The 27,971-nt window shown below is 44.5% G+C and overlaps 1 protein-coding gene across 2 annotated transcripts in view; it reads left to right on the top strand.

The window, feature by feature from the left end:
- Nucleotides 1-284: 284 nt before the first annotated feature.
- kmt2d (lysine (K)-specific methyltransferase 2D) overlaps nt 285-27,971 on the top strand; it is a 215,210-nt gene continuing 187,523 nt past the window's right edge. The window contains exon 1 of one of the 2 annotated variants that reach the window (XM_070869514.1): nt 285-439. The gene's annotated coding sequence lies outside the window, so the exon portion shown is untranslated. Of the gene's footprint in view, nt 440-811; nt 876-27,971 lie in introns of those variants that run through there. The other variant, XM_070869513.1, reaches the window with a different exon arrangement.

The following is a 27,971-nucleotide window of genomic DNA, read 5'->3' on the forward strand; positions in this document are numbered from 1 at the left end:
CGCGGAGGATTACAGGTCGAAACGCTGCTGCAAACCGAACGGGCTGCAAACCGAACGGACTGCTCTCCGTCCAAAAAAAAATATCTTTCCGCAGAACCAATAAATATATATATATATTTAAAACTTAAAGCAATCTTTTGAAATAGAATCTGGTTTAAAAAAAAAATAGAGCTGAAAGTGGTTAACATTAACAACCCCCTGATCAAATCTGGTCTCATCCCGGAAGGAGAAAGAAAGCGAGTCCGCGGGATTATTTTCCTTTCTCAGGGCTTCCAAGATGGCCGTTCGCTTCAAGTATTTCTGTTTCCCGACAGGGATTTTATAGATTCCAAAATTACATTCGAAATTAAAAACCCTCCCCTCCGGGACAAAAAAAAGCAAGAGAATTCACAACAAACTCCCTGAACATTGAAGCGGAGCGAACGAGGATGGAGTGACAGTGAGTGAATTCGCAGTTAAATTACAAGCTTGTTTTAAAAAAAAATATACATATATATTTATTTTAAAAAACGATGCCGAGAAGGAAGTGATGTGAGTGAATGGAAAGGTGCGAGTTCTACTCTTCTGGCGGATGAAGTAAAGTACCGGGAAAGAGTTGGGGGAAGGAGGGGAGGGGGGAGAGAGAGGAAGGCTTTTTCCGTGCATTTAAGATGTGCAAAATAAATCATTTTGCCTCTTTTGCTCTGGGCTTTTGCAAGCCGCTGGGAAGCGGCCCTGTTGCGAGGCGGTTTTTAAGAGAATCCGTTAATTTAACATTTCTTGAACAAACCCATCCCGGGAGTCAGCTGTCGAAGCAGAGCGCAGACATGTTTGAAAACATGTTGGACCATTTCGGAGGGACAATTTGTCTCTCGAAAAATGGGATCTCTTTGGAGGTGAGTGTGAGAGGGAGGGAGTGCGCGCCGCAGGAAGAGTTTCCAATGTTTTTCCAAAAAGCCCAATATTTTGACGTTTAAATACACCATCTTCATTCTTCTTCTCGAAAACGCCGAGCTCCATCGCTTTAATCCTGGCTGGCAACATTTTCTCTTCATTTTTTCCCATCCCCCTGTGTATTTGTTGGACTGCAGGTGGCTTCAATGGGACAGGGTTTCTTTTAAAATAAATAAGATTTTTTTTTAAATCCAGTCAGTTGTCGCACTGTGGACCGCGCTATCTAGATTGTGGGGCAACATTTGGATCCATTCTTCTCCTAGTAATCTCTCTCTTGTATTTGAGACGATATTTTAAGAATCTTCCTGGGCGAATTTGCAAGACCTGAATTATTTAATCGGTGCAGAAGTCCTGGCATTAAAACCCCAAAAAAATCTGAAGTATCCAGCATTAATCGTTTTTATAAAATATCCGAATGATGGCACTAGCTTTTGAGAAGTGAATTTAAATCGAGTCGGACCGACAGACCTTCACTCTTGATTTTCGCTTTATTATTTTATTTCTCTTTTTAAAAAGCGTTCCCAATTTTTAGCGCAGCGCGATCAGATTTTGAGAAGTGTAAAACTGTGACCCTTGCATTTTGACGAGGTTTGCCTCGTATTTCATTTAAATCATTTCCTTATAGACCATGGGGTTCTGCAGAGTATTTGATCAGCTTTGGGGCGACTTTCCGCAGGAGGAGAAAGAAAAGTAACGGGTAGACTGGTTGAAACGTTGTGATTTGTGAAAGTCTTGAAAGTTTGTAGTTGTATTTTGTTGCAAGTCGGAAGTGGGGGTGGGGGTGTGTCTTTTTGGCCCGGGTCTTAGAGAGAGGCGCTACGTGGTTCACAACTAGAAACGAACAAAAGGTTCGCTTGAATACTGTAATTGAATCCATTCGGATTAATCATGAAAAACAGGTCGTTTTCAACTGTTTATTTCAGACATTTCATTTCAGACTGCATCAGAATCACCGGGCAAATAACCCAGAGGCTGAATACATTCATTTTTGACTAAAATCAGGAACTGTATTTGAATAAAAGGGCTGGGTTTATTAAATCACTAACGGGCTCCATTTAATTAAAACACGCACAACCCCGTTCTCTGACCGACATGAACTGGGGGATTATGTAAAAAAATCACTTAATTTAAGTCTTCAAACTAAATGAATCCACGTGAGATTTTTTTGTTACTTTATTGTATGCTGTATTATACAAACCTTCTCAACCGCTTTTAAGAAATTAATGGTAGAGACCATTTTAAATGCAGAGATACCTTTTGTCGGCCTATGAGACTTGAGAGCAAAACCGAAGCACTTGCGTTTTTGAGCTATTCTGTCGACAGAAGTCAAACATTTTGTTGAAATTTATGTCAATTGTCTTTTAAAAAAATATTGTCAGTGGCACCATTCAGATAAAATACTTTTCTAAATGAATGTGCTTAGAAAATATGCTTGTTGAAAAATGATCTACAAGAATATAAATTTATGATGCTAAAAAACATTGTAGATTTAGTGTTAATGAAATGGCTTTTTTGTGAACTCAGTAGTTGAATAACTGCTAATTGGTTTCTGAAACTCCCCCATCTTGTAATAAAACATGCTTGTCATGTGTTGCTCTGTACCTTCAGATTGTAATTCTCAGTAAGATTTGTTCTTTTGCTTTTATTGTGGTACCAGCGCTGCAATTGCAGTTGGAGTGCCTGCTGCATAATGGCAAGAGAAATACAAAATGTATTTTTCAAGATCACTTAATTGTGTATGTATATATGTGCGTAATGAATGGTACTGAGTTAAACGCTGTAGTTCAGTCTCGTGAGAAATTATGCTGTTGTTGACAAACAACTTTGAGCTTTACTTTTGTGGTTTATTAACTTTGAATTGTAGTCGAGTAATTCACTGCCAGATATTGTTTAGGTGCTTTTTATATTGACGCTTGTTTAGTTACAGATTTCAGGAGCGTGATGTCCGAATGCTAGCTTCCTGCATTTACGTCAGTGGATAAGGGAGCTGGTGCATGGATGTCAGTGTCTTGTGATCCAAGCCAAGCAAGTGCCAATGTTAAAAGCATCTCACTAATCTAATGGGCCAAATGTTATGTCTTGGAGCCCTGAGAGTTTGACTTTTTTGCATCGTAAGCAATTTACAAATTGTAAGTATGTGCTTTGTCTTTTTTTTAGATGTTGCCTTTGGAGCATCTTGAGTTATGCCCTCTTCTCTTTCTCCTCCCCCCTCACTTCTTCCAAGAAGGTCCTCTCATCTTTTCTAGAATATATTAATTTATGCTAGAATATGGTTCCATCAATGATGACGGCCTTCTGTTAAATCTTGCCCCTTTGTGAGTCTGAGCATACCATACTATTCGATTTATAGCTGAGCCCAATCCTGCCCTCATCCAACATCCACACACACTTTCTGGTTGGGGTATCACTGGATAGCGATCGGGAGCAAATAGTGATCCAAGGACAAAGCCCAATTGTAGTGCTTCCAGTGCTGTCGTGGCTGGAAAAAAGAGAAATCAGCACAGACAAGGGAGCTGAAAATCACTTTCTGGTCTGGATGGCTCAGTACTGCAACACCTGTTGCATTTACCCATTGAGTCTTGTGTCTTTCATTTGCTTCTTTCAAATTTTATTGCACGTTTTCTCCACCAGTTTTTCTCCTCTTCCCCTTAAGTTGTTGCTATCTTGCTGAGGTATGGTTCCATGGGTGCTAGTTACCCTCTGCTACCTCAGCCAAGTGACTTGTTCATGTGACCACCTCGACAGTGAGTGTTGGCAGGCTATTCTAATACAGGGGCATCATAATTGAACAAGATTTTGTCCTCATCCAATGTCCACACGCCTGGATTTTGTGCAGTAGTCACTGGAGCAAGAAGAGTTCATGGTTTTCTCTCTCCTCCAAGCTAGGGGTGCTGAGACCAATTGGGAGCACCCAAATACCTGCCTAATGGTGTTAATCAGAAACCAGGTTTTAAACCTGCAACGTTCCTGATTTATATGGCTCACCAATTGTGATGTATACACCGAATGCAGTTTTAAAAAGTTAGAGGCATTATTGCTGTCAAAAAAAAGCTTGCAATTTGAAACTTAATTTAAAGTGACTAGCCTGAGGCGATCACTAATGGCAGTGGACAACAGAATGAAAATAATCTTGCCAAACTCCTTTTTGGCTCAGTTGCTACAGGCAGGGTATAACTCAGCTGTACAGACGAGAGTGGCACCCGGTCTCCAAATGCTTCCAATCCTTATCCTTGTGTTCGTATCCTTTCATGGTCTTGCCCCTCTTTATATCTGTAACCTACTCCAGCCCTACAACCCTCCGAGAACTCTGCGTTCCTCCAACTCTGGTCTCTTCCAATCCCCCATTCTGTTTGCCTCCACCCTTGGCAGCCGTGTCTTTAGCTGTCCGGCTGTAAACTATAGCAAATGGAGTTCAAGTGTGAGGTCGTCCACTTTGGACTCGCGAAAGATAAGTCGGAATATTTTTGAAATGGTGAGAAACTAGGAACTGTGGAGGAGCAAAGGGATTTAGGCGCCTATGTACACAAATCACTAAAAGCTAGGGGACGGGTACAAAAAGTAATCATAAAGGCCAATGGAATGTTGGTCTTTGTATTCCAGCCCCCTTGAGATAAAGGGGAGGAAGTTATGTTTCAAGTATATAGAGCCTTGGTCAAACCCCATCTGGGGCACTGCGTTCAGTTCTGGGCATTGCACCTCAGGAAAGGCACATTGCCTGTGGCAGGGGTACAGCACAGGTTCACCAGAGTCATATTGGGGCTTGAAGGATTAAGTTATGAGGACAGGTTGCATAAACTCTGCTTGTATTCACTTGAGTTTAGAAAGTTGAGGTGACCTAATTATGGTGTTTAGGGTAGATACAGAGAAACTATTTACTTTTGTAGGGGATTCCAGAACAAGGGGCACAATCTTAAAATTAGAGCTAGGCCATTTAGGAGTGAAATTGGGAAGCACTTTTTTGGACAGTGTATTGGAAATCTGGAACTCGCTCCCCAAAAGGCTGTGGACGCTGGATCAATTGAAATTGTTAAGACTCAGATCGATTTAGATATTTGATAGAGAAGTGTATATAGGGATATGGAGCAATCGCTGGTAAATGGAGTTGAGGTGCAGATCAACAATGATCTAATTGCAGTATTGCATGGCCTACTGCTATTCCAAATATTCTTATGTTCCCTAAACTCTGGAATTCCTTCCCCAAACCCCTCTGCCTCACCACCTCTCTGTTTAAGACTCTCTTTTAAAACTTACCTCTTTGACCAAGTTTTTATTCGCCTGCTCCTAATATCTCCTTGCACTCGGTGTCAATTTCTTTGTCCGCTTACAATTCTGTTAAGCACCTATGGCTGTTTTTTCCCCCCCAAGTTAAAGGCGCTATATAAAGTTATTGTTGTAGATTGTGTGAGGTCTGTTCCCAGTTTATGCTGAGTTAGCAGATCTCAGCTGGTGCAACAATTGGGGTACGACAATTGGCTTCGGCACAGCTCCAGGACTGGTAAATTCAGCCAGAGTTTCCAGTCTTGACAGCTATGCAGTCAACGTGCTGGAAAGTGTGCAAGTGTGGATTTTAGGTGAGAACATGATTGGACTCAGCTGTAATATCCTCAAGGTATATGCTTGCATTTTTGGAAACAGGAGGTGGGTGGGGAGGGTTGACCCATCCACCTCCACGGAGGTGTGTGGGGGACCTGACCCATCCACCTCCATGGCACGAACCTGGTATTGCAGTACTTCCAGGAACGGTGCAGTGGCTCTAGGCCTTTTGGCTAAGAGCATTGGCGCAGAGTGATCCTTGACAGGTGCAAGGTGACCTCTGGCGTTTGTGATTTGACAAAGAATTGGAAACGATTGGCTACGAATTTATAAAAAAAAAAAAGAACCGGTGGACAGTCACCATGTGAGTTTATTTGTGAAGAATGGCCACTTGAAAGAGCTATTGGAGGGCATTGCTGATTTTGGTGACAGAAATATTACAATAGGGCTGAGTGCCTTGGGCTGGGAAGGAGAAACAAAAATGAGCCAGCGTTCCTGCAGTCAGCGATACTTGCTGAAAAGTGTGTGTATGATGCAGCTGAGAAAAGAATCTGGCTTGTGGTGCCCCTGTGGTAATATAGCCTGCCTATACTCACTGTCTAGTTACATGCATTAAGAATTCACACTTGGGCAAAGAAAATACCTGGGGCTAGAACCTCCACTTTATTTGCCTGCTTAACGCCCATTTAATTGCTGAAATGTCGTATAATTCCCAGATATCGCCCATTTTGGCACAAAATGGAAACTGACGGGCTTTTTTAGGAGACTTATTGCCGAGCGTTATTTACCCAATGGGCTTACTGCCGAGAAAACATATTCCCGCCCGCCCACTTTTTTTGGGTGGAATCAGCAGAATGGGCGATTTCAACGCCCATATTATCGGCCAGCGTTACTTTCCTCACGTCGAAATTCAATAATAATGCCCGGCAACTGTTTTTTGTCATAAAGAACATATTTACCCAAACTAGCGGCCATGGACATTGCCCACCTCACACACCTATCGCCCGCTCAAAAAACCGTCCACAAAAAGTGGAATTAACCGGGACGGACGCCAGCGGTGTGACTGGCATTTGTTAAATCCCACTCTTACGTGAGGAGCTGATATCGGAAAGATTTGCCTGAAAGAGCGTTGATGTGAGTGACAACGCTGACACATCGCTGTGTGTGTGCAGTTCAGACATCAATGGTGCCCATCACCTTGGTGCCAGTTAAAGTTTACGTTGATTGATGTAAAGTTGTATTTAACCCTTTCACAGTAAGGAATCATCAGTGTGTAACAGTCCAGCGATCTGAGACAATGCGCAACAAGGTTATGTTCAATAACAAAAGTTTAATATCAACATTGGTCTGAAATCATAAATGACACAGCCAATAACACCCAACCCCTGCCCAAATCCCACTTTTTCCACCATTGACAAATCACATGGTCAATCTGTCCAGCAACACAGAATACAAAGGCAAAGCAGGAGCGTGGTCCCTAGCCCCCCGAAATTGCAACAAATTGCATACACCCAGATGGAGATATAACGCAGCCATCACCTGCGCACATGCACCTCACTTTCCTTCCCCCCTCTCTTTCTTTTCCCCACCTCTACCCCTTCCCCTCCTCGCTCCACGGCGCCTGGCCGAGGAGCTCCTCAGGCGGTGCCTCATTGGGGGGGGATGAAGGCAGATGTGGTGGGTGTACAGATACGGGAACGGGGGGATGCCAAGGGGGCAACATTCTCTGATGCAGAAGCAGGATCTTGCTCCTTGCTCTCATCTGTCATTCGCAGTGGTGGTGCGGAACCTAGGGGTAGAGTGCTGTGCTCGGGGACCACTGGGAGTCCTCAGCCAGGAATAGTGGTGGCAATCAGCTCCAGGGCTTCCTCCATCCCTTCCATGTTGTACCTTATTTGTTGGACAAAAATTCGATGCTAATTATGTTCTTGGTGCTTAGTAGGCTTTTTGCTACTGGTGAATCTCCCTCGTGCCTCCCACACCACAGCCGCACATGCTTTCAGTGCCTCTGAGCTCCCTCTCTCTCTGTCTCCACTTCTGCGCATGTCATGATGACTCTTGACCTCCTGAATCGTGGGAATCGAGCATTGCCATGCTGTTGCTAAGGACAGCCACACTTTACGGCAGAAGGTCAAAAAAATTTAATGCTGCCGCCCATTTGATATCGCTCACAGTAACGCCCATTTTTAAAAATGTCAACTCGAAGCCGGTGATCTGAAAACCCTTTTTTACCTCCCACGCTGGAAAGTGGCGCCCATTTTTGGGCGATAAGCTCAAAAGTGGAGGTTCTAGCCCCTGGTGCCTGTGGAACTGTACCCCAGGAGGAGTTAATCCTTTAAAAATTGCCTTTTTAAAAAAAAAAACTAAAAATCCTGGGCTAACATTAAATTGGAATGCAAATTATTTCCATGCAGGACTATTTTATGGAGGTCCACCACAGTTTTTACAATAGCTGTTGTGCAATCTTCACATAAATGTATTCATCAGCAAATCTTTTATTCTCATGGAATGGATTTGTACAATGTGTCTGATATGCATCAATAGGAGTGCCCTCTTGGAGGGTCTTTAAAAATATTTAGACCCCTTCCTCTCGGAGCCTGAGGCCTAAGTTAGTAGGTCTGGTTATAGAACATTCAAATTTGAAAAATAACTCCTGTTGTTCAGTTTTATTTTTAAACTATAACATTACACATGTGGATGTTATTGCCGAGAAGAATGTATTATTTGGTTTTACTGTTGAGTAGTAACAGTTATTGAGCAATGGCATGCCAAAAGTAATGACTGGGTAATTCTCTTGGTTGGGGTGCTCTTTCCACTTCTCTCTTTCCCCTCCTCTCCTGAAGCAGTAATTCAGGTTTGATTATAGTTCCACAGGCATTTGTACCTCATCCAAATGACCATTCTTCGTGTATGGTAGGCTATTGGACTGTAGGAGATGTTGGAGCCAAGTCAAATTCTGTCCTTCACTCATGTTCAAACACATGTTTTCCAGCAGAGGCACCTGGGGATCATTCAGGAATGGGAGTCCTGGTTGAATTTTCGACCTCCTTTTCTGAGTGGCACTGAGTACAGTTGTAGTATAGCTGTTATCTTCCTGGCTGAGATCAGGTAACGGCACAGACTCCGATTGAACTTGGGACCTTCTTGGTCTTTATGGTTCAGTGCAATAGCTGGCAGTGTATTTACAGAAATGTTTTTTATGTGCTGTTAATATGCTGGTTTGGTGCCAGTTTCAAGTGAGGTACAATTACAATAATGCCCTGCTTTATAGAAGCAAGTGGGAGCTGATTCATCTGTCAAAAATTTAAATCTTGTTTTTACTATAAATAGTCCAATTTAACTCCAGGTCAATGTAACCCATCAGAAGAGGTGGCCACAGACCAAGGACCATTTAGACGAATGTGTATGAATAGGCAGGTTGACTTCACTTCTTCATACCCTAACAACAAGACCATTGCTGGATTGTTTCTTCAGTCCTGCAGCTAGATTCCCTTTCCTCAGTGATTTTTGTTCTGACGTAGCATTAAACTAAAGACACGGATAGTATAGTTTAAATATGAATAATTCCATCTTTCGAATCAAATATTAAGTTATTAAATATGTCATGTTGCATACCTGCAGCGTATTGGTATCTACTCATCTGTTGGAAACATTTTCTTGCTCGAGTGACTCCATCGAGGCTGGTTCCAAGTAGTTGATTTCTGGATTAATCTACAGCTCCTGCCTGATGCCTGAACATAGGAACAGGAGGAGGCCATTCATCCCCTCGAGTCATTCATTTCGATCATGGCTGATCTGTACCTGAACTCCATTTGCCTGCTTTTGTTCCATATCCCATAATACCCTTATCTAACACACTTTTTTTCAATTGACCCCCAACCTCAACAGTTTTTTGAGGGAGAGCGCTCCAGATTCCCACTGAGTGTGTAAAAGGGTTGCGAAAATGGTAGATGGCTAGAGAAGGTGGCAAAAGGATGGAGATAGGGAATCATGGGAAAATAGCTAAAGAAATGGTCAAGATGCAGACAACTGCAGAATCAACAGAAAAAAAAGGGGTTACCAAGAGTTGAAGTTGAGGTTAGACACGGGTCATGAGAAAGCCCAAGGCAGCACAAAGAAAGAAAGCAATCCTAGATAGGAAGGGAAAAGTAATAGCTTCTACTGATAAGGAGGAAGGGAAACTAATTGGGTTCTTTACTGATGAGGGAAGACAGTGCAGCAAAGCTATAACTAACCTACCTGACACCAGCCCTAATTGGGAGACTTTCTTGCCTGCCATTGGACGTACTCTGGGAGGGAGGGGGAGGTGGGGGGGGGGGGTGTGGCAGAAAGGGATTGGATAGACCAAGTGCTAATCAAATGTGTTCTGTTTTGAAAATGTATATCTACTGTGCTTTTCACGCTGAAAAGGGACTTGTCCAGGGGAAGGTAAACAGGCTCTGATTGAGAGTGTACCCTTTGTCTTGACAAGTCCCGGCCGGAGAATCTTCAATAAAGGTCTTTTACAGAAAAGGCAAGAGGTGTTCGCGTGTCAGTGAATTCGCTGAAACAGATTGAGGGAAAAAGAATCCGTATTAACACCACTGCCCTTTGTGTGAAGAAGTGCTTCCCTGACATCACTCCTGAACGGTCTGGCTCTAATTCTAAGGTTATGCCCCCTTGTTTTGGACTTCCCCCACTCAAACACCTCAATTCGATAACCCCTTAATCTTTTCTACTCTAGGGAATACAAACCCAGTCTGTGTAACTTATCCTCAATTTAACCCTTTTAGCCCCGGTCAGGTAAATCTGCGCTGCAACCACTCTTGAGGCCAGTATATCCTTCCTGAGGTGTGGTACGCAGCATTCCAGTTGTGATCTAATAAAAGCTTTATACAACTGTAGCATAACTTCCACCCCTTTATATTCCAGCCCCCTCGAGATAAAGGCCAACATTCCATGAGTGTTTTTGATTACTTTTTGTATCTGTCCACTAGCTTTTAGTGATTTCTGTACATGGACTCCTAAATCTTTCTGCTCCTACACAGTCCTAGCTTTTACCATTTAGAAAATACTCTCAATTCCCCACCTTGAACTCAATCTGCCCACTCACTTAATCTATCAATATCCCATTGCAACTTTCTTGCTCTCATCAACACTAACTGTAACCACCTAACATAGTTTCGTCACTTGGTTCTACAGCTCTCTTTCTTCAACGAAGTCATTGATAAATATAGTGAATTGCTCAGGCCCCAGTACAGTTCCCTGGGCGATACCACTGGTCACATCCTGTTAATTGGAGTAGATACCCATTATTCCCACTCGAGGGGCTAGACTTTCAGCGCACATTCACCCATTAAGCGCCCATATAACTGCCGAGATTCAGTTTATCGCCCATTTTTGATGAGAAATGGAAACTACCGTCCAATTATCGCCCATTTATCGCTGGCGGAACTTTCGGCATAAAGGAATGAGCTGAATCGCCCGGCCTATTTTTAAAAAAATAAATTCTGACATCTTCAATCGTCAAAAGGCCCAGAATACTGTTTATAATGGAAACTAATGCCCAAATATCACCCAGATTATCGCCAAGCGCTACTTTCGGCATTTCGGCCATATTGCGCCTAAACGATCGCTCGCCCAAAAAGACACTCAAGAAAAACTGCACTCACCTGACCGTAACCCAGCAGTATGGACGCCATTTTGTAAATCGGAGGAAGTTTAATAAAAGGCTGCTTCAAGTTGATGGGAGCATTGAGTGATTTTAAGGGCGTTTTAGAATCTTGCCAATCATCTAATCACATTGTGGTCAATTTTGAGTTTGTATTGTTTGTTGAGGACAATTTAAGAATTTTGAAGACCGATTAGGGCATTTATAATGATGGGGCCTGTAATTTCTCAACCAGTATTGATGACTACTCACGCTGCAGACCAGAGATTGGAGAAGGTTCATTGCGCCCAATCAAAGAGGTGGCAGACTGCTGAGGAGGAGGAGACCTTGCACCCAACGCATTTACAGGGATAGGTGATCATACCTGGACTTGTCCGATAACACGTGCGTTAGAAGGCTGTGCTTCCAAAAGGAGGTCATCAGTGAGATATGCCAGCTAATTAAGGGAGATCTGCAGCCTACCAGCACCATCAGGACTGCACTGCCCATTGAGGTTAAGGTTACTGCGGCACTTTCCTTCTATGCATCGGGCTCTATTCAGGCCTCAGCTGGCAACATTTGCTGCATCTCTCAGTATGTCACATATTGCTGCATTCGACATGTGATGGAAGCCCTTTACGCATGCAGGATGGACTTTATAAAGTTCCCTATGACCAGGGAGGCACAGATTGAGAGGGCTTTGGGGTTCTCGAGAATAGCAAACTTCCCCAAGGTGCAGGGAGCAATAGACTGTGTACGCACATCGCCCTGCGAGCACTTTTACAGGATGCAGAGGTTTACCGTAACCGAAAGGGATTTCACTCCCTGAATGTGCAGCTTCTTGTCGACCACAAGCAAATAATCATGGCAGTAAATGCACATTTTCCAGGGAGCATCCATGCTGCGCACATCTTGCGTGAGAGCACCGTCTCTGACATGTTTAAGAGTCAGCCACAAGGTCACGGTTGGATGCTGGGGGATAAAGGATATGGCCTTGCCAGCTGGCTCATGACCGCCCCCCCCCACCCCACGAAAGACTCGGACAGAAGCCGAGAAGCGCTACAACGAAAGCCATATAGCTACATGCAATGTCGTCAAAAAGACAATTGGAGTGCTTAAGCAGCGCTTCAGATACCTAGACCACTCTGGAGGCAACCTACAATACCACCCTGAGCAGGTCCGTGAGTTCATTGTGGTGTGCTGCATGTTGCATTACCTAGCTATCAGGAGAGGACAACAATTGCCAGATGGGAGAGGAGGACGAGGACCTCTGGGAGGGCAATCAGCCTGGCGATGAACCCATGCCCTCCCCCCGCCCCCCCCACTGGAAAAGCCCCTTGGCAGTTACGCAGCTGCATCATCATCATCACAGGCAGTCCCTCGGAATCGAGGAAGACTTGCTTCCACTCTTATCATGAGTTCTCAGGTGACTGCACAGTCCAATACGAGAGCCACAGTCTCTGTCACAGGTGGGCCAGACAGTGGTTGAGGGAAAGGGTGGGTGGGGAGTCTGGTTTGCCGCACGCTGCCTGTGCTTGATTTCTGCATGCTCTCGGCGACGAGACTCGAGGTGCTCAGCGCCCTCCCGGATGCACTTCCTCCACTTAAGGCGATCTTTGGCCAGGGACTCCCAGGTGTCAGTGGGGATGTTGCAACAGAAGCTCATAAATGAACGCTTTGCTTGACGTTACGTTGGTGACACTTGCAGTTGCGTTACGTTTCATCCTTGCCTGGCTTGGTCATTGCTTTCAACCCGTGTATTGATGTTTAATTGTACGTTATTAGAAGACACTGCACAACAATTGTAAAGTTCAATTTAAGAAAAGCAGTTCGCATTTGGAGGATAGATAATGGAAAAGTAAGACAGGACAAGAAGATAGTAAAGCTTTGGAAAGGCTAAGAGGCAGTATGAGAGAAAACTGGTAAAAACCATAAAGGGCAATAAGAAAAGGGTTTCAATTGGCATATTAGCAATGAGGATAGTCAAGTGTAGAGGAACAAAGGGACCTTGGAGTGCATGTCCACAGATCCCTGAAGGTAGCAGGCCATGTAGATAAGGTGGTTAAGGAGGCATATGGATACTTGCCTTTATTAGCCGAGGCATGGAATTCAAGAGCAGGGGGGTTATGCTTGAACTGTATAAAACACTAGTTAGGCCACAGCTGGAGTACTGCGTGGAGTTCTGGTCACCGCATTATAGGAAGGACGTGATTGCACTGGAGAGGGTACAGAGGAGATTTACGAGGATGTTGCCTGGAGTGGAGAATCTTAGCTATGAGGATAGATTGGATAGGCTAGGTTTGTTTTCCTTGGAACAGAGGACGCTGAGGGAAGACCTCATTGAAATGTATAAAATTATGAGGGGCCTAGATATAGTGGATAGGAAGGACCTATTTCCCTTAACAGCCAGGGGGCATAAATTTAAAGTAATTGGTAGAAGATTTAGAGGGGATTCAAGGGGAAATTTCTTCACCCACAGGATAGTGGGGTCTGGAACTCACTATTTGAAAGGGTGGTAGAGGCAGAAACCCTCACCACATTTAAAAAGTACTTGGATGTGCACTTGAAGTGCTGTAACCTGCAGGGTTATGGACTTGGAGCTGGAAAGTGGGATTAGGTTGGATAGCCTCTTGTTGGCCGGCATAGACACGATGGGCCGAAATGGCCTCCTTCCGTGCTGTAAATTTCTATGATTCAATAAAAAATGTTAATTTAACAATTGATGTAAAAATTTTTTTTCACAAACTATAACACCCATCTCTTCACCCACTCACCCCCAACAGTCAACAACATTTTTCACCCAACAATACATTTTCAATAACGATAACAGTACAAAACACCCTCCCACCACCCCCAACATTCAACACAATTTTAATAACCATAAGAACAGTCAACAATTTTCATTAGATTAAGGCCTCTCCTCTACCTCTTGCCCCCCCCCCCCCTTTCCCCACTTGTGCTCCCCTTTCTATTAACGGGGCCAAGTCGTCTTGCAGCAGGACACCTCGAGCGCTGCGGGTGGGGGTGGGTGATGATGGCAGATTCAATTCAGGGGGCCCAGGAGAAGACTTTTCCAAAGAAACCTCTTCCGAGTCGGAAGCAATTGCTTCCTCCTGACTTGCATCTGTTCGTGGTGGTGGTACGGCACCTTGGGGTGCAGTGCTGTATCCCAGAACCATCGCCTGCCGCATGGCATCGATGGAGTCGGCTGTTTGCCGCATTGCCACAACCATCTGCCCCATGTCCTCCGAGATTCGTGCAGCTAGTGTGGCAATGTTGCCGATCAACCCACCAATCGCCTGGAGGAGCTCTCGACCAATGTCGACGCTCGCCCTAGACAGAGACACCATGTCCTGGTTCACATCTGCCTGTCGTTGCTTGTGCCTACCTCGCCGACCCAACCTTCGCGGGTCCGCGTGGGCACTGGACGACTCGTAGTGTCCTGCTGCAAGCCGCTTGGCCCCGCTACTTCATCCGTTGAGGATGACGTGGCCGCAGGTACTGCAGATTCCTCAACCGGCTTATCCTCCTCCTCGGTTGTATCTTCTTCCTCTGTGTGCCAGCATGACCTGCAGCAATTGAGGTGATGCTCCAGGGGCCTCGTATTACGCCTGGGGAGCTGGGAAAGATAATTGAGGTTAGTAGAAGAGAAGGGGAGACATGAGAATGATTGTGCTGCGCAGGCATATGTACGAGGAGCAACACTACTGCAATAAATATGAACGAGACACGTTACATATAATTAATGAGGGTACAGAAGCTGCATGCATAACATTATAATATAATATAATATATGAATCATGTAATCAACTGGCATTAAATTACTTTAAATTACCACTGGTTTACACATTATTCGCGTGACGCAACAACGGGCTCTGCACACCACAGGTGGCAGAATGATTACGCGCCCCTACAAGGGCTGAAGCACGCTCCTGCGGGTCAGTTAACTGAAGAACATCAGCAGGCCCTCCTCCGGTCCGCCTGCACTCCGCTTGATTCTAAATATCTTCTTCTGCAAACGTGACAAGAGCATGGCATAAGCTCATTGCCTAGGTACTAATACGGAAACACAGATATTGTAATCCACAATTGGTCATCGTACATGCTGTTCATTGTTGACGTTATATGCTAATACGGTTTATATGCAATTGATGGTTAGAACATCTACGTTCAGAGAACAAATTTAATAAGATCATGGTTAGGAACTAATGCGTGACATCAATCCCCTTGCGTACAATCCCCAGGAAGGGCCCCATCCGTGGGCCGTACCATTTGCCGCCTGAGGGGAGAGAGCCGGGTTATTGCAATCGATGAAGGTCCCCGAGGGGAGAATCAGGACCGCTGGTGAGCTCGGCAATGAACGGACCATGAGGGGAGGGGGCACTGTGTCCCTGGGCTGTGCTCGGAAACCTCCGTGTAGCCGGAGCTAATGTCCCAGGGCAGAATGTGAGCCAGGGCAGCTCTTTCCCCAGTCCAGGCTGGGTCACCGTGTGAGTGACAGCAGCCGGAGAGACTCACCGTCTTAGGCAAAGCTGAGCGGCCCCTTCAGTGCTCAGTCGTGCCTCCATCCACCAACCTAACCAAACAGGAGACGGTGCCCAAGTTAAAGAGTTGTTCACAGCACACAAGCAGCAATATAATTTAATAATTCTCCTAAACTAAAGTGGCAGAAATGCCGAGTGTTTGTGGTCTGTCTGTTTCCAGTCATTCCTTTGGCCCCAATTTTCGATCAAAGCGTTTAAATAATAATTACTACTGTCGATTCAGTTTAAGGCACCTGAGCCAGATTACGAATGCACATTTGCACGGAATGGTTCCTGGGACACCTGCCCTCCCAGGGTTAGAGTCCTGGGGGCGCTGGTTCCGACCCCAGTCCAAATCCTAACAGGGATGCTACCAAGATTACCTAGCTTAATTACAATCCGGCAGATTTACATTCTAATTAATGAGTCAGTGCATCATTACAATTATAAATGTAATACTTACTCTTGCAGATGCCACCAGACATGTTCCAATGCTTGCGGCACTGGTTTGGTGCTCTCACGTTGTGAGCTGCGGAAGTTACCACTTCGGCAATGTCCGCCCATATTCGCTGGTATACTCTTGGGGAGTGGGGGGGTTTCCCATGCCCACCCCGGGTTAATTGGCCCACTGAGTGTCCACCTCGTGGACCAGAGCTTCGTTGGCTTCTTCAGAAAAGGCTTTCGCCCTCCTTCTCCCTGCAACCTCCGCAACATCACTCTCTCCCAATCCTCGTGTTCCACCTCCATTACCTCGACACGATCTTCCTTCTCTCGCTCCCTCCCTTTGTCTTCTGAGCATGCGCAGATGACCCCTGACCTCCCGAATCGCAGGAAAAGTTCTTTGCCTGAAAAAAAACCGCACATCGCAGAACGGCCGTTGCTACGGACGTCGGCCTTGCACGACTGAATACATCGCTAAGGCCCATTTCACATCGCTACGGCTATCGCTCAAATTAAAAAAGTGAAACTAGCAGTTTTTAAAATGGGCAATATTCCGGTCATCCTGAAAAATAAAACAACCACTAACGCCGGAACTATCGCCCACGATAATAATGGAAAGTCTAGGCCTCAGTCTCTTACTAACCAATTCCCTACCCATGTCCATACATTGTCTCCAATTCCATGCCCTTTCATTTTTGCTAACAGTCCCTTGTGTGGAACCTTAAAGTCCATATAAATAACATCCATATACACTCTCTTATCTACCATTTTCGTGACATCCTCAAAAAATTCAACTAAGTTAGTTGGACATGATTTACCCTTTACAAATCCATGCTTACTCTCTGATCAACTCATATTTGTCCAAGTGCTCAGTCACCCTGTCCCTAATAACAGATTTGAGTAACATGTAAGCAATAGTATGATCCCTAGTGTAAGGGGAAGAGTAAGCAGGTTGATGTCTATATGGTAGAGGAATACAGTAAAAGACCATCAATAAGATGGGAAATGTTTCTCTGGTTTTGATCTATAGGGGGAGGAAGTATTTTGTGATGAATGTACTGTATCATCTTGGATTTCCCTAGTTAGTGAAGGCAGTGTTGAATGTGGTTCTAAGCTATACTGACAAGAAGAGCTAAAGTTTAATTCCTGGTCTGTACCTCGGTAGTGGATTTCAGCTGGGCAAGTCAGAGGTTTTACAATGGGCCTGTCAACAACGAGGGAGGAATAATTAGCTGCAGTTGATGCTCATCTGGAAAACCAGTGCGCTTGTATACGAGAGTGCCTGGTGTGGACAAGATTGGGCTTGTTTGTGACGAACGGTTGAATAGCCTGCCAACTGTCATTGCCTCGGTTCAACAACAACAAACACTTGCATTTAGAAAGCGCCTTTAATGTAGAAACAACATTCCAAGGCACTTTACAGATACGTAATCAAACAAGATTCTACACCAAAGAAGGAGATAATGGGAGGGGTGACTAAAAACTTGGTTGGCAAGGTGGATTTTATGGAGTATCTAAAAGGAGGAGAGGGAGATTAATTTTTAGGAAGAGGATTTGAGTTTCGGACCTAGATGGCTGACTGCACGGGTAAAGGTAATGGGGGTTGTACAAGTGGCCAGAGTTTTTGGAACGCAGAGTGTTCGGAGGGTTGTATGGCAAGAGGAGGTTAGCGATGAGGAGGGGCGAGGCCATGAAGAGATTTGAACACAAGGATGCGCATTTTGAACTTGGGGCATTGGGGGACCGGAAGCTAACATTTGTCATCAAGCACAGGGGTGATTGGTGAGTGAGACTTCGTGTGGATTAGGATGTGGGCAGCAAAGTTTTGGATGAGATGAAGTTTATGGAGGATGAGAGGCTGGCCAGGAGAGCATTGGAATAGTTGAATCCGGAGGCGATAAAGGTTTTAGCAGAAGAAGGGCTGAGGCAGGCGAAGAGACTGACGATATTACAGAGGTGGAAGTAGGTGGTTTTTGTGATAGAGGATACCTGGTTCGAAAGTCAGCCCAGGGTCAAAAAGGTAGAACTGTGTGTTGTCATCTCTTTAGATGATGTCGCCAAGGGGCAGCATGTAGACAGTGTCAAGGATAGATCCTTGGAGGACTCCTGTCGGAACTGTGTGAGAGCAGGAAGAGAAGCAATTGCTGGAGGTGCTCTAGCTGGACAACAAAGCCGAGATGTTGGAGGAAGATGGTGTGGTCGACTGTATCAAACAAAGGCTGCAGAGGTCAAGAAGAACGAGAAGGCATAGTGCACCATGGGCAAGGTCACAGTCACAGAAGATGTGACTTTGATTAGGGCCATTTCAATGCTGTTATGTTTTTCTTTTTGGGGGGTGGGGGGGGCGAAGAGAGAGAATCTGATTGGAGATATTCAAACATGGAGTTGTGGGGAAGATGGGCACAGATTTAGGAGGTGACAACACGTTCAAGAACTTTGGAGAGGAATGGGAGGTTGGAGATGGGTGACAGTTTGCAAGGACCGATTGTGGGGGTGGGGGGGGCGATGGGATTACGGTGTATTTGAAAAGGGGGGGGTCTAGTACATGGATAAGGTCCAGGAGGGCTGTTAGAACTGTATCCCAATGAGAATCTGCATTCAGGAGATGAGGGGAAATGATTTGAAGGTGGGGGCAAAGAATGTTTTTTATTTCCCTTTCTCCTTTAAAAGTGAAGGGAAAAATGCTCATATATAGCAAGTGGGTGGATGTGCCAATATTTTACATTTTTGTTCACAATAACAAGTTTAAATTTAGAGTTGAAGCAGTGGTCAATTATCAAAGCCATTACAGGTATAAGCATCAGTGAACAGTGGTGCATTTTTATTTTCCTTCCTCCTGGTTTGTGAAACTGCCATGCAGTGTAAATGGCATAGTTTCCTGAACGAGCACATGGTTAATCTGGATATCTAGATTAGATTATGGATACCAGTTTCCCCATAAATAATAAATTGGTTTTGTGCCATAGATTCATACAAACTAACAAGTTGGGCAGATAGATAACTGTGCTTAATGATACCTAAATACCTAATCTCATCTGGTCTCTTGATGATTATAGTGAGTCCTATATAAACAGAGCAACTTGATCTGGGTCAGTCTATAGCAAGGATGACTAACCAGCATCTCCTGAGTACGCGCAGCTCGTGGTTCTATTCTTAACAAACTGTCAGGAGTGCTGGTCAGAAAGATTGTATTATGGAATTCATTTTATATTAAAGGCTCCATTGGCCTACAACAACAACATGTATTTATATAGCGCCTTTAACGTAGTGAAACGTCCCAAGGTGCTTCACAGGAGTATTAAGAGATAAAAATTTGACACCAAGCTTGGCCAAAGAGGTAGATTTTAAGGAGCATCTTGAAGGAGGAAAGAGAGGTTTAGGCAGGGAGTTCCAGAAGAGTACTATAAGGTTAATTATCTGTTTGTATATTTGTGCATCATCTCCTGCAACGGGTTGTGGGTACCTGAGGTGTACATTCAACCATTAACCAACAACCAGTCTGGAGCCCAGTAAAGGAGCAAATATGGAGAGTTGCCACTGCTAGCCCACAAACACAAACCTTCAGTGCTATCGGCGGCTTCAGGAGAAAAGGGTGAGATGGTGTTAACAGTACTGCAGATGCTGTTTGGGTTTGTGAGACAAAGAACGAGTGACAGTAACTGCATGAGAGGAGGAACTGAGGAATGAGACACAAAGAAAATTGAAAGAGAGAGAGGGGAAAAAGATGCATGTGGAAAGGGAATGAGCGAGGCAGACAGAGGAAACAGTAGTAAACTGAGACTGAGAAATTGAATGAAGGAGAAAATAGATGGAGAGAAATAGGAATGGGACAAAAGGCAGAAGGAGAGGATGAGAGTACAGTTTCGATCTGAAGTAACTTTGGAAATAAAGCAGGTGAAAAGTCCCATTGATGCACACGGTTGCAAAATGTCGTGCCTGGTATAGTTACAGTGAGTGACAGTGAGCATCCTCGGATTTAAAACCTGTGCCTCCATATTTAGCACACATTCTCTTTTTCTGGTCCTTGAGCTTTAAAAGATTTTGGCCGGTGGTCCATCAACTTTGCCAAATAAAAATGTTAGAGAATTAGCCTTTTTTTCCCCACCACTTTTTCTGCTCTCTTGAAGACTTGTTGCTGGGGTACAGTTCCTTGGGACGCTGCTCTCCCTTCGGGCTTCTACTACCGTCCCGGTTGATGCGAGTTAACTGAGCACAGACTGGGTTTTGAACCTGAAATCGTCCTGATCTGTATAGCTCAGCTACTCACTGGGTAGATAAACTTGCTCAACTATTGAGAAATCAGCTCTTCTCTTTAATAAGTTTACTAATCGTCAGTTGCATATGAGCCTGGGGCACTGTATTATGCATCACAGGAGAATAAACCGGTTGGTTTAATGCTGGTCTGCAGTGAGCCTGGTATGGTATGGACATACGAATTCAGTGCTGCCTACAATGAGATAGATGTGTATGGCCTTATAACCATAAGGGACTATTTTGGCACAGTTTACTTGTACTGACTCTGTTTACCACATGCCTATTGTGTTTCCACATGAATTGTTTACTGCATGTGCCTTTACTCCCCCCTGCTCACCTTAAAAATAGTCTGCACTTTACAGGTAGAAGGGTGAACATTGAGTAGGAATACGACACTCCAAGATATTATTGAAAAGGTGAGTCTTTGGCAGCTATTTAAGGCAGGGAGAAAGGTTTCACTGGTTTTGGGAAAGAATTGCAGATGGTTGGGGTGCAGTGTCTAAGATTGACATCTTATGGAGTGGAGAACAAGCAGAAATTTGGAGGGTGCAGACAGATGTCTGGCTGGAGACGATGAAATAGGGTGGAGCAAAGTTATGGAAGGCTTTGCAAAGTTGATTTGCTGGCACACGGTTAGTGAAGCTTTGTGTCGATCAGTTTGCTGGATGTGGAGATCTTGTTTCAGGAGAGAGCATGGGCCATAGGCTGAGGTTTAATTGATTTTCTAGATGACAAAGATGCGGATTAGGATTTTGTCAATGGTGACACTGGCATTTAGGTTTGAAGAATGCAGTCTCTATGATGGACTTGATTTAGAGTTAAAACTCCGGTCATGATACTGACATTGCCCACCATCTAGAATCATAAATGTTACAGCACCGAACAGGCCATTTGACCCATCCAACCAGCTCTGGTGTTTTTCTAAATAAGAACCTCCTAGTCCAATCCTACTCGCCTGCTTGCTGCATACCCTTTAATATTTCTCTTTTTAAACAAATACCTTAAAAGAATTTATGGACACTGCTTCAACAACATTTGGCAGAGAATTCCACACTCTTAACCACCCTCTGCCTAAATATTTTCTAATGTTCCCTTTAATTTTTGTGATCTTAAATTTGTGCCTCGTTACTTTTCTGCCTCCTCGTTGCGTCTATCCCTGGCCAGTGAAAACAATCCATCAATATTTACCCGATTATAACCCTCCATCATGTTGAATGTTATTTGATCAATCTGCTCTTGTAAAAAAAAAAAGCCCTAACTTCTGAATTCCCCTTTTTATAATTGTAACCCATCATTCCTGGTAACATCCTAATGAATCTATGCTGCATCTTTTCCATTGCTTTTGTACCATTCCTATAATGGAATACGACTTAACCAAGTCTTGTAGTTTCAGCATCATCTCTCTCTTGTGTTCGATACATAACGTTGCCTTTTTTATGATCTTAACTACTTACACTGCCACCTTTTTAAAAGTCCTGTATTTTTAAAAATTCTCTCCGGGATATGGGTGACCCTAGCAAGGCGACATTTATTGTCCATCCCTATTTTCCCCGAGGAGCTGCTTTTTTTTTTCCTTCTGACCCCTCAACTGAGCGGCCAGTTTTCATGTCTTAACTGAGTGTTGAAAGGCGATTTCCATATGGAGAGTAATGTGGATTAATAACCTGTTGAAGGGAAAGAAGCAGAAGATGGGTAAGCTATGAGGACTAACTTCATAAACTAGGACAGACATGTCCAAGAAGTGCCCTATGAGACACACGACCCCTAAATCCCAGTAATCCGGCCCTTGAAGCACAAGTAGCTCCATACTATTTGCGCTTATATTTCTTATTCACAGGTTTGTCCTGTTTAATTCTGTAGGCCTAGAGATTCTGAAAAGGTTATCCTTGGCACTGTTGTCTCATTGGTGAAGTCCTAAATCTGAGCGCCAAGCTCATTTAGTATCAACAACAACAACAACAACTTGTATTTACATAACGCCTTTAATGTAGTGAAACCTCCCAAGGCACTTCACAGGAGTATTATGTGATTAAAAATTTGCTGCCGAGCCACATAAGTAGAAATTAGCGCAGGTGACCAAAATCTTGGTCAAAGAGGCATGTTTTAAAGAGTGTCTTGAAGGAGGAAAGAGAGGCAGAGAGGTTGAGGCAGGGAGTTCCAGAGCTTGGGGTCCAGGCAACAGAAGGCACGGCTGCCAATGGTTGAGCAATTACAATCGGGGATGCTCAGGAGGACAGAATTGGGAGTGCAGACATCTCGGGGGTTGTGGGGCTGGAGGAGATTACAGAGATAGGGAGGGGCGAGGAGGCCATGGAGGGATTTGAAAATAAGGATGACAATTTTGAAATCGAGGCGTTGCTTAACCAGAAGCCAATGTAGGTCAACAAGCACAGGGGTGCTAGGTAAGTGGGACTTGCTGCGAGTTAGGACACGGGCAGCGAGCACAGTAGTGATGGGTGAGTGGGACTTGCTGCGAGTTAGGACACGGACAGCTGAGTTTTGGATCACCTCTAGTTTACAAAGGGTAGAATGTGGGTGACCAGCCAGGAGTGCGTTGGAATAGTCAAGTCTAGAAGTAACAAAGGCATGAATGAGGGCTTCAGCAGTGGATGAGCTGAGGCAAGGGCGGAGATAGGTGATGTTACGGAGCTGGAAATAGGCTGTCTTAGTTATGCTGCGGATATGTGGTTCAAAGCTCTTTTCAGGGTCAAATATAACGCCAAGGTTGCGAACAGTCTGGTTCAGCCTCAGACAGGAGTTGGGGAGAGGGATGGAGTCAGTGTCTAGGGAACAGAGTTTGTGCTGGGGCCCAAAAACAATGCATCAGCAACTTGGTATATGTAAATTAATGAGAAAAATGGATTTCAACTTTATTTGTGGCCCTCCCCCAGCTTCCATGGTACACTTATGTGGCCCAAAGGTTTCTACTGCTGTATTTGAATACAAGTGTACATTGACAGAATGGATTTAGACATCTTGAGACAGTAACTTTTCCAATCATCAATCCGAGAGCGAGATTATCACGTTTGTTATGTTGCTATTAGGAAAGGTTGCGTTGACCCATATATCTTGCACTTTTTGAAATTGCAATGGGTTCTGAGATTTCATCTTTGCGCTGTTTGGTGATCTGAAAGTTGATTAAGTAAATCCTGAAAAAAAATGACTAATTTACAACAATGTTATGTGATTCAAGCCTTTATGTTGGCAGTGAATGTGACTGTGCTTGGATGAGGGCTTCATGTTGAGAGTTGGCTGTGGGACTGTGCCCGATAGTTTTGTCAGGTTTGACGGAGACATTGTAGTTCTATGCCTTAATCATATTTTGTAGTGCAATACATTGAATCGCTGTAAAGCAGTTTCCTCTTTGAAGCAGCTTTCTAGAAGGTGGATTTTAAAACCACTAGAGGGTTTAGTAGTTTCAGTAAGGCTGTGAACTACTTTGAATCAATGTAAATAGTTTGGGTATGATCTAGTATTGTACACACACTTGACTTCTTTGCAGACTGGTGCTATCAGTGAGCTAATGAAATTGGAGGTTTTGCAAACAGGCTCGGGGATTCTCAACTTCAGTGTTCAGATATATTTTAATTAAGGTGGAGGAAAGCGAGCTTAGAGACTCTTCATCCATCAAGTATTTTGATGCAGAACTGTTCAAACTAATTTCAGAAACGTGCTGTCAACAGTGTGGACTCCTGAAAGATCAAACGTTGAGAACATTTGTACATTTATGGCTATCGAAAACTGGGGGGGACAAATGTTAAACTGTATATTTGGTCTTCAGTTTATTAGTTGTACGACACCTGCGTGTATTGGGCAACAAATGTACTCTGAATAAACTTGCATTTGTTCAACTTGATGCTGTATTGCTGCAGAAGGCCTCACAACTTAGTTTTGATCCTTCTTTGTCCCCAGCTCCCAGCAAACTGCTTATTCATGCTGGGGTTCAGCAGCCCTCTGGTATGCCCCTCAAATGCGCATTTTCATGTGTGAGCTGAGATGATCAATGTTGGTAGGCTTTGTGATGGGGCATTATAATGAAGCCCAATCCTGCCGTGTCCTGTTGTCCAGCAGGCGCTAATTAGATAGGGAACCTTGGCTGAAGCCTGTAGGACTGTTTTTTTTTAGGATGCGTTTATTTGCACGAACTGAAAGGCAGCCATTTCTCTGATTGGCTCTCCATTATCACATGATCTATTGCTAATTGGTCCCCTTGGAGAATAAGCCACACCCTGAAGTTCCTCTGGAATGTGTAACTGGAACCGTCCAGCCCAAGTTCTGATTGATTTTCCAGTTTGTAATTCGATCCATTTTGACTTCAGAAGCCAGAGGATAGATCTCCCCAAAAGCCAAGTTCCAGCCGAAGTCCCTTACCCCAACGCAAGTGCATCTCTCCCCAAGCCGAAGACCCTTACCTCCGCACATGTGCTGCATCCCACAGCCGAAGTCCTTACTCCAGCGCAAGTGCGTGACCTTACTTCCCCCCCCGCGCCCCCTCCACCACCATAAATGGGGCATTGTGTGCAGATTGTTAACAGGTTTATTGGGTATGAAGTGAATAGTGACAGTGTTGTGACTTCTGGATTTCATCCACTCCAACGATGTCCCTTGTAACACACACACCAGGGGGTCGGAAGAATGTGATCTGTCTTCCCTGAGTTCCTTGTGATTTTCCCCCCCCCACCCCCTCCCGGCAAGTCTCTCTCTCTCTTTCCCCCCCCGCCCCCTCCGGCTCTCTCTCCCCGCTCGGCGGCTTGCGGCGTTGTGGGGGGCTCAGGGCTCGGCGGATGTGTTCGGCTGCTCGAGCCTCGGGGCTGCTTCTGGATCGTAAGCAACGTGGTGTTTCGGCTCGGACGTCGAGGGGAATGAGAGGAGGATGCAAGCGCAGAAAAGGGTCAGTGGGAATTGCGCTTGGGGGTGGGGGAGGGAGCGGAGTCAGTGATATTTGTCGTAACTCTCGCTTTTGCGCATGCGTCAGGAGACACATGCGCAGAAGGGAGACTTAGCACAAATAGTTACTCCGATTTTTCTACTTGCTAACTTTCTCCTCTCCTCTCCTGAAGGCATTGATTCCTAACTGAGGTACGATTCCATGGATGTCGGTTGATAGAAAAATGGACAGAATAACAGAATGTGATCCCAACACACTGGTAAAAATCCCAGAAAAATGCTTTAATCCCATGTAATAAAAATGGGAATTTGATCTTTTCAGTCACCATAAGCCCAATTGTCAACGGACAGAATCTTGGAATGTGATCTCCAAAACATTGGTAAAAATCATGGGATCACATGTAATAAAAAACTAATTTAACTTAATCAGTCACCATAAACTAGTGGCCCTGCTCATTATGCGTGAGCCTTGATGGTGAGTGTTGGAAAGTTGTGTGAATGTTGGGAGTATCAGAGCTGAGTCTGATCCTGTCCTCGCCGATGTTCATACGTGCACACTTCTCTGGCAGAGGCCATTGATAGCAATTAGGAATGGAAACCCTGTCCCATATTCCCCTTTCTAAGCCAGAGATGCTCATTGAAGTCTGAAATCAGCTAGCTTAGCACAGACTGCGGATTAAATCTGGGACCTTCCAGGTGTCTATTGCTTAGATACTCGTGAGCTAAAATCAGCAGCAACAGTTCAAAGTAAAGGAGCAGTAATGGACTCGAGATGGCGAGAGAAGCCCACTAATATTACACACACTTTGGCAAAATGCTGTGTTTCACATCTTACCTGTGTAGGAAAATAACTTGTCCCTGACTATATGGTGAGTGTTTGCAAATTGCAAGTATTAAAGGTAGGAACATAGAACAGGAGAAAGCCATTCAACCCGTCGAGTCTGTTCTGCGATTTAATTAGATTATGGCTGATCTGTATCTTAACTCCATTCCCCTGCCTTGATTCTATCCCTCAATACACTTACCTCACAAAAATCTTATCAGTCTCAGGTTTGACATTTTCATTTGACCCCCCAGTCTCAACAGCTTTTTGGGGGAAGAGTTCCAGATTCTCACTGCCCTTTGTGTGAAGAAGTGCTTCCTGACATCACCCCTGAACGGTCTGGCTCTAATTGTAAGGTTACGCCCCTTGTTCTGGGCTCACCCACCAGAGGAAATAGTTTCTCTCGATCTACCCTACCAACTCATTTAATCATCATAAACATCTCAATTAGATCATCCCTTAATCTTCTATACTGGAGGGAATACCAGCCTAGTCTACGCAACCTGTCCTCGTAATTTAACCCCGGTATCATTCAGGTGAATCTGCGATGCACCTCCTTCAAGGCAACTGAACATCTGCGGTCTAACGGTCTAATCAGAACTTTATACAACTGTAGCATAACTGCCACCCCTTTGGACTCTAGCTCCCTTGAGATAAAGGCCAACATTCCATTGGCCTTTCCAATTTTTTTTGTGCCTGTCCACTAGTTTTTAGTAATTTGTGTACATACAGCCCTAAATCTCCATGCTCTTCCACAGTTTCTAGCTTCTCGCTATTTAGAAAAAAAATTCTGATCTATCGTCCTTGCGTCCAGCGTGAATGACCTCACACTTTCCCACGCTGAATTCAACCTGCCACAATTTTGCCCACTCGATCAATGTCCCTTTGTAACTTCCTGCTCCCATTTACACTAATTACTGTGCCACCTAACTTAGTGTTGTCAGCAAACTTGGATATACGGCGCTCTCTTCCTTCATCTAAGTTATTGATAAATATAGTGAAAAGCTGAGGCCCCAGCACAGATCTCTGGGGGACACCACGAGTCACTTCCTGCCAATTGGAGTAGATTCTTATTATCTCTACTCTCTGTCACCTACCTCCTACCCAATTCCCTCGCCACGTTAATAGGTTGCCTTCAATTCCATGTCCTTTCATTTTTACTAACCATCCCTTGTGGGGAACCTTGTGGAAGTCCACATAAATAACATCCATAGACATTCACTATCTACCATGTTGGTGACCTCAAAAATCAACTGGGTTAGTTAGACATGAGTTACAAATCCATGCTGGCTCTCTGATCAGTTCATATTTGGCTAATTGCTCAGTCACTCTGTGCCTAATAGCAGATTCCAGTAACTTCCCCACAACAGACATTAGACTAATAAATCTATAATCACTCACTCACACCTTTCTTAAATAATGGAGTGAGATACTTTATTTGGAAATGTTCGGAATCTGTTCCATTACTTGAAGCGAATGGAAAGTAGTAATCTCGGGATTGCTACCAGTGCCACGTGATAGTCAGAGTAGGAATCGCAGGATAGCGCAGATGAATACGTGGCTTGAGCAGTGGTGCAGCAGGGAGGGATTAAAATTCCTGGGGCATTGGAACCGGTTCTGGGGGAGGTGGGACCAGTACAAACCGGATGGTCTGCACCTGGGCAGGACCGGAACCAATGTCCTCGGGGGAGTGTTTGCTAGTGCTGTTGGGGAGGAATTAAACTAAAATGGCAGGTGGATGGGAACCAATGCAGGGAGACAGAGGGAAACAAAAAGGAGGCAAAAGCAAAAGACAGAAAGGAGATGAGGAAAAGTGGAGGGCAGAGAAACCCAAGGCAAAGAACAAAAAGGGCCACTGTACAGCAAAATTCTAAAAGGACAAAGGGTGTTAAAAAAAAAAACAAGCCTGAAGGCTTTGTGTCTTAATGCAAGGAGTATCCGCAATAAG

The sequence above is a fragment of the Pristiophorus japonicus genome, chromosome X (genome assembly GCF_044704955.1).
Source record: "Pristiophorus japonicus isolate sPriJap1 chromosome X, sPriJap1.hap1, whole genome shotgun sequence".
Lineage (NCBI taxonomy): Eukaryota > Metazoa > Chordata > Chondrichthyes > Pristiophoridae > Pristiophorus > Pristiophorus japonicus.